The sequence below is a fragment of the Marmota monax genome, unplaced genomic scaffold (genome assembly GCF_021218885.2).
Source record: "Marmota monax isolate L192 unplaced genomic scaffold, Marmota_monax_Labrador192_F-V1.1 WCK01_AAM20220418_F8-fsc01380, whole genome shotgun sequence".
Lineage (NCBI taxonomy): Eukaryota > Metazoa > Chordata > Mammalia > Rodentia > Sciuridae > Marmota > Marmota monax.
In genome coordinates, this window is record NW_026692035.1 from 2,666 (window position 1) to 10,048 (window position 7,383).

At 38.4% G+C, this 7,383-nt stretch overlaps 1 long non-coding RNA gene across 1 annotated transcript; it reads right to left on the minus strand.

Moving 5' to 3' along the window:
- Positions 1-838: 838 nt before the first annotated feature.
- On the minus strand, positions 839-6,869 carry LOC124099186 (uncharacterized). Its single transcript, XR_009227868.1, has 2 exons — positions 5,974-6,869; positions 839-5,419 (listed from the first exon to the last, which is right to left on the minus strand). It is a non-coding gene; the product is annotated as an uncharacterized LOC124099186 (long non-coding RNA).
- Between the last annotated feature and the right edge of the window lie 514 nt (positions 6,870-7,383).

A 7,383-nucleotide genomic window follows, 5' to 3' on the forward strand; every position in this document is an offset into this window, starting at 1 on the left:
AATAGGGAAAAACAAATCTCTGGACACACTTTTCCACAGGACCAAGGCAATGGCAATGAATGAATTCTGCTGCTCATTCTGCTTCAAGATCTACCTATCCAGCAGAATTCTCTTGAAGTTGACATTATGCTTCTCAGGGCTGATGAGCTGCATTTATGTACCCCAGGATACATTCTGACATCTACATTTAAGGTTCTCAGCAGGTCTAAGTTCCTCTAAATACCTGTACTGCAACCCCAACTCTATACATGCTCTTCTATGAAATTTGATTAAGGAAATGAAGTAAGGTTAGAGTTAACAGGACATTTGGATTTTGGTTAGGAGTCATTGGAGAGGAAGAATATCAGTATTGGGAAACATGTATATTCATAAGAATGTATAGGTGAAAAATTGATATGAAAACATAAAAGTATGTATGAGATGAAACATAGAAGGACACTAGGTGGGCAATTTAGATACTTATTTTTTAATTCACTGACACCACAATGTATCCTAAGAATCAATATATGATGATCTAGGAAGTGTACATTGATAAGTGGATGTATAAGTCAACATCCACTAAAATATGCACAGTGGGCACATTTACAATGTAGATTTAGGAAGAAGAATGAGTTGAGGATTTGTATTGAATTTTCTTTGGCAACAGGGGTTGTGTTAGATATTGAATGTGAATGTTAGCACACATGAATAAACATTAGAAGGAACATGAGAAAATATGTATGAAAACATAAAAATATGTAAGTCCTGAGATATAGAAATGTATCAGGTGAGTTAAATGATTATTACTATTTTTAAATTGTGAATGGCAGAATATATAATATTATGAAAACACAAAATCTGTAGGCACCAATATCATTGAATATTGAATGGATTGCTCAACATACACATGTACATTCATAGGAATACAGGATTTCTTTTAAAGTTCAGGTGTGGTACAAACAAAAGTTCAGGATTAATATTGAATTTTGTGTCAGTAAGGTTTCTTTTATGAAATGAAGATGTATGTCAGATAACATGAGTCTTTTTTTTCACCATACTTGTGCAAATATTGGAAAATGTACACGTTAGAGTTTTTCGATAGGGGAAGATATATGGAGTGTTTTATATATCACAATTTTTATCCAGTTGATGCATGTATGTATGCTAAGATGAATACATAATATTTTTCATGCAAACATAAAAGGGAAATTTGAAACTGTGATTTAAATATGCCCACAATGGGCTGGGGATGTGGCTCAAGTGGTAGTGTGCTCACCTGGCATGCACAGGGCGCTGGGTTTGATCCTCAGCACCACATAAAAATAAAATAAAGATGTTGTGTCCACCAAAAACTAAAAAATAAATATTAAAATATTCTCTCTCTCTCTCCCTCTCTTTAAAAAATATTATAAAAATATGCACACAATCTGATATTCATGAATATGCATAAATTCAAAGTAGATCTAAGTATTGTGGTTACATTAAGAATCATTACACATAATGAGTTTATTTGGGTTTTGCTTAGAAAATGAATGTGTTTACTAAATATGATGTATGATCAGAAGAATATTCATATGAAAATAAGTAAGAACACATGTATGAATATATGTGTTCTAAAACAAGAAATTATTTAAAGTCAATCATATGTATACACAATTTTAAATATGGGGTTGATTGGATATATCATAGATTGAATATGAACTAAATTAAGGGCTATGTACCAATGATAAGGAATGCATAAATCAATATCCATATCATTAGGTATAGTTACTGTGGCAAAATTAGGGTAACTATTCAATATTGAATGAGGTTAGAGTGAGTATGAGAAAATGACTATGTATAGCAGGAAATATGAATATTTGTTGGAATGAGCTTGTGAAAGTATGCATAAGAGTCCATGTAAATACACACTATCAACTCAGGTCAGAGTACAGAGTTATTCACCTATTCAATATTGCATAATTTGTGCCCTGTATCTCCATTATATACATAAGTCTATACTAATAGACTTATTAGTCTATTAGATATGAATAGATATGGATACATGTCATTGATAATAGAATATACAACCTTCAAAGTACACATAAATATTCATTTACCTTCACTGCTTTCATGTCAATCCTTGTCCTGTGATGGAGGTCATGTTAGGTTGAATTTTTATTTCCAGCCCAACTTGATGCTGAATGTTGTGCTTAGAGAATTGGTACCTTCCAACATCAGGGAAACCATAAGAATATATATGTGGAATCATCTATGAAAATATGTATGTATATGAAAATATGTGTTCTGTCCCAGGCTACATTGTAGTGAGAGTAAGGATATTCTACATTTTTTTTTTCAATTTGAGGACTTATGGATAAGTGTTTTAATGAATATGTGACTAATTTGGTAACACCTAACAATCAAAATGGAAAAGGCAATTCCAAATATATGTAAGGCCTCATCTGGTTTAGCTGTATTTCTTTTCTATTATGTTTAGTTTTACCAATAATATTATGAAATGTAGTCAATATTTAGTAGGGTTAGGGTTAGGGTAAGAAATTGAATACATGAATGATAAATAAAATAAGAAAATTCCTACAAGGTCATGCAAGCATGTGCTATGCAAATGTATTTCCAAAATGCCATCATAAGCAATGACATAAAATTTCCATGGCCCCAAATAAAACACAAGTAGAGAGGGAGAAGAATGATATCTGAGGTGGGTTATCTGGAATGGGGTATGCTGAGAAGCTCACAATGATGGAGTTGGCAGAAAAGCGTATAAAATTAAGGTACAGGTAAACCTTCCACAAACATGGAGGTGTGCTGGCCTAATAGTTTCTTGACAGCCTGTCTCTAAGTTTTGGTACTTGAAATTTGTATTGTTGTCAGGAGCCTTGCCTCCCTTGGCAGTAAGATAATCATAGCTGGATCTCCATTTGTGTGAACTGGAGAAAGACATAGTTTTCTGTTCTTTAATGTGCATGAGGCAGGAGAGCTGAATCCTCTTCCTGGAGGTGAACTTTGGCCACTTGGGGCTTAATGTCTTCATGTGTGCAATGTGAAGCCATTGGGCCATCCTCGAGCTTTCACAATGGTTCTAATGCCATCACAGGAAGTTTGATATTTGCTTGAAGAAGAATGTAAAGGTCAATTGGGACATAGTGCTGAAGATAGTTACATCACAGGTGGTGAATCAATATCTGCAGGAGAAAACATCAGCCTGACTGCTATCCCATATATGTTCCCAACTCAGACTAGAACCCTGATTCTGAGCGTAGTTCCAATCCAATCTCGACAACAGGATGCTTTGACTTAGGAGGGTCTGCTTGCTGCATGATTTGAGAAACATGCTGTTTGGAAGCCAATACCACATCCTCATGGTTTTGGCACAGATTTCTTGACACACACCTCCTCTCCAATGCCCCAGGCCCCATCATCAGCATGCTCAAACTCACTGGTTCTGTAATCTCCAGCATTTTCATGAGTTTCTGTCAATGAATTCCCCTTCTCATTCAGTCATGATGAGCAATAAGAAGCTCCTAAAGTGCTCCAGTGGTTCTAGGTTATGGGAATTTCCAATTTTTCAAGCTATAGATATAGCCATATTTCAAGAATGAAGTAAGAGGTAGTGTGGAATTTGGGTTGAAACAGAGGCATTTTTTGTATTTTCCAGTGGACATAAGGCAGCAGAGATGAATCCTCTTCCTGGAGGTGAACTGTTGCTACTAGGGGCTAAATGTCTCCCAATGTGGATTGTGAAGCCATTGGGACATCCTCCAGTTTTTATGGTGGTTCTTGAACCATCACAGGGAATTTGGTATTTGATTCAAGAAAATAGAAGTTGTTCAACTGGGACATGGTGGTGCAAGGAGTTATAGCAAATCATGGTGAATCATGGCCTCCAGGAGAAAATACCATCTTGTCTGCTATCCTATACACCTTTCCCAATTCAGAGTAGAAACATGATTCTGAGCATAGCCCTGAACCACTACAACAAAATACCTTGACATATGAGGATGTGCTTGCTGCATAATGTCAGTGACATGCTGTTTGGAAGGAAATGCCAGATCCACATGGCCGTTGCACAGATTTCTTTGCACACACCTTCACTCATCTGCCACAGGCCCCATTATCAGAGAGCTCAAAATCACTGGTGTCTGTGTTACCTAGAATTTTAATGAGTTCCTCACAATAAAGTTCTTCTTTTATCCCATCATGATGAGCAACAGAAGTTCCTAAGGTGCTCTAGTGGTTCTTGGCCATGGGAATTTCAAAACTGTTTGGGTAAAGGTATAGCCATATGTCAAGAATGAAGTAAGTTGTCCTGCAGGGTTTGGATTGAGACGGGGCAAAAAAGTATTGAGGACTCTTAGTTGGAACCTCTGGAGAACACACACAGGGAGAGCTTCCCAAATACTAGCCAAGAGGTCACATGCAGTCAGGCCAATGGGCATAAAATGTGAGGTACATGTGTGTATCAGGCTCTCAACTTTGGTTGACAAGGCTCTACAGAAAAAAATGTGTGAACTCATGGCTGAGATCCCTAGTGCTCTGGAGAAATCCACACCGGACCTAGCTGTAAGTTCTTAAGGATACCTCTTGTGACTTAGATACCTAAAATACCAAACAACTCGCTGTAATCCCTCTACTGGGTAAGCCCCACAACTGAGGTCTCCACTGAGGTTCACACTAGAGTGGAACCTGAGGTTTACCCTGTCATCACTTACAACAACTACACAAATACCCACACTTAAAACAAGAACCCTCCCTCATGGCCCAAAGTCTACTCATCTTCTTTCATGTAGCCATGCCTCATCAATATCTGGCTGGATCTTTTATCACCTAGAGAATTCCAGGACTTTGGCAAATGTAATATCCAGTGCCCCTGATTTGCCTAAAGGCACGGTGGGTTCACAAACTTCCTGAGAACAAGGGAAGCTAAAAAGTGCTTTCACGTTTGAAACAGCTTTTCCTGAGGCTTCACAAAAGAGAGGCCTGAGGCAAAGAAATTGTTCACTTTCATGGGAACATAACAATAGGGAACAACAAAGCCCTTCACAGAGTTTTCCACAGGACCAAGACTATAGCATTTACTCCTACTGCTCATTCTACTTGGATGACTTCTCTGTAGAGCATATGCAGGCTGGGCTCTCCTCTGAAGATCTTACCTTTCACAGTGATTTCTGAATTTCACAGTGATGCTCTGGCTTCCCTTCACCAAGCCAATATATGGCCACTTCAGAGAGCTTGGGGGTGGAACATATCTTTTACAGGAACCTATGTGCACCTTCTGGGTAGCAGCCAAGAATTAGAGGGATAGAAAAAAATCATGGACATAGTAGGTGTTCCCCATCCACAAGGAAAGCAGTAGTCCATTCATTAATTTGCCAGAATGAGTGCTTGGAAGGTTTCCACTAGACAGGACACATCCACTGATGCATTTTTCCTCTTCTCCCTAGAATGAAAGATTAAAAGGGATATATCAACCTACAAACAGTAGCCATCAGCAAAATAACTCATAACTCTATAGTCAATGAAAACCCAAACAAATGGTTTTCCCTCCATATTCTCAGGGAATAAGAGAAAAAAACAAAAATACACACACACAAGTGGAGAGGGTCTGCTTCTATCCAAAGCATCATCTGACTGGTAGGTTAAACTGTGTTCATCTGTAATTGCCTATCCTGTTTCAGCTCTGGTAATACTGGGACAACTCACTGGAATTGTCCTGACTCCGTGATAATTCAGTACTTTCATTCTCAGGAAAGACCCCTCCCCAGTGCTTTCCTGGCATTTGCCCATCCACAGATCAGTAGATGCCAAGAAAGTATGTCTCTGTCCTTAGTGACTGAAAACAAGTGAGCAGACTGGGACTGTGTCTGGCTCTGGGTGTCTGGCTACCTGGATTCCAAATTCAGTGAGTTCCATCACCAAGGAAGTGAGGTGAGGTCACTTCCTTAGCCAATGAAGTGAGGTGACTTCATTTCCTTGGCAACCACATTCTCTTACCAGGTGATGACCAGGGCCCCATGAGATGGAGGTTGCACACATCTTCCTGTGACATTTCACAAGTTGACAAAGTTACACCAACATGCCCAGGATCAAGTACCCAGACAGGCCTGGTTTTGTCCATCTTCCCTGGACTGAGAAGACAAAACTTGATTCAGACATATCACCTCATTCTGACCATGTTTTTTTTTTTTTTTTGGCCTGGAAGATGACATTATGCCTCTCAGGGCCTACATATCTGCCTTAATATTCCCCAGGGATCTTTCTGGTCTCCACCTCTGAGGTTTGCAGCAGGTGGATGATACCCCACATTCCTGTACTGCAAGATCAACTCTATAAATGCTCTTTTGTCAAATAAGATTGAAGTAATGGAGTAAGGTTAGAGTCAACATTACATTTTGTTTTGGGGTAGGAGTAATTGTAATGCAATAATAAAATTGATATTAGAAAACATGAATATTCATAAGAATGTATATATGACAAATATCTATAAAAATATATAAAATATGTAAGATCTAAAACACAGAAGAGCACTAGATGTGTAACTTGGATTCATATTTTTAAATTATGGGATGCACAGATATATCATATAAATCAATATATAATGACATATGCCAGTGTACCATTGGTAATTGAATGTATAAGTCAACATCCCCTTAAATATGCACACTGTGTAGGTTTACAATATAGATTTAAGGTTTGGATTGAGACAGGGGCAAAAAAGTAGTGAGGACTCTTATTTGGAACCTTTGGAGAATACACACAGGGAGAGCTTCCCAAATACTAGCCAAGAGGTCATATGTAGTCAGGCCAATGGGTATAAAATGGGAGGAACATGTGTGTATCAGACTCCCTACATTGGCAGACAATGCTCTACCAATAAATGTGTGTGAAATTCTGCCTAACATTCCCTCTGTTGTGGAGTAATCTACACTGGGCCTAACTCCAATTTCCAATAAAACATCTGATGCTTATGTACCTCGAGTCCCACCTCAATTCACTATAATAGTAATATAGTGAGAGCCCCAGAACTCAGGTATCTGATGAGATTCACATCAGCATGGAACCTCAGGTTTACTCAGCCATGTCTTAAAAGTACCACACATATACCCAAATTTCAAAGAAGAACCCTCCCTCATGGCCCAAATTCCACTCATCTTCTCCCATGTAGCCACTCCTCACCAACATCTGGCTGGAGATTTCCATTCCTAGAGAAGTCCAGGGACTGTATCAATCATAAAGTCCAGTGCTCCTCTTTTGCCTAAAAACATGGTGGGCTTGACACAATTCCTGAGAATAAGGGAAGCTATGCACTATGCACTATGCACTTCTTCCCAAATTAGAGTCCTAGTGTCTGCCAATGGTAGGTTCTTTGTGTGTATTTGAGGAAAAAAAGAACTCAACCATCTA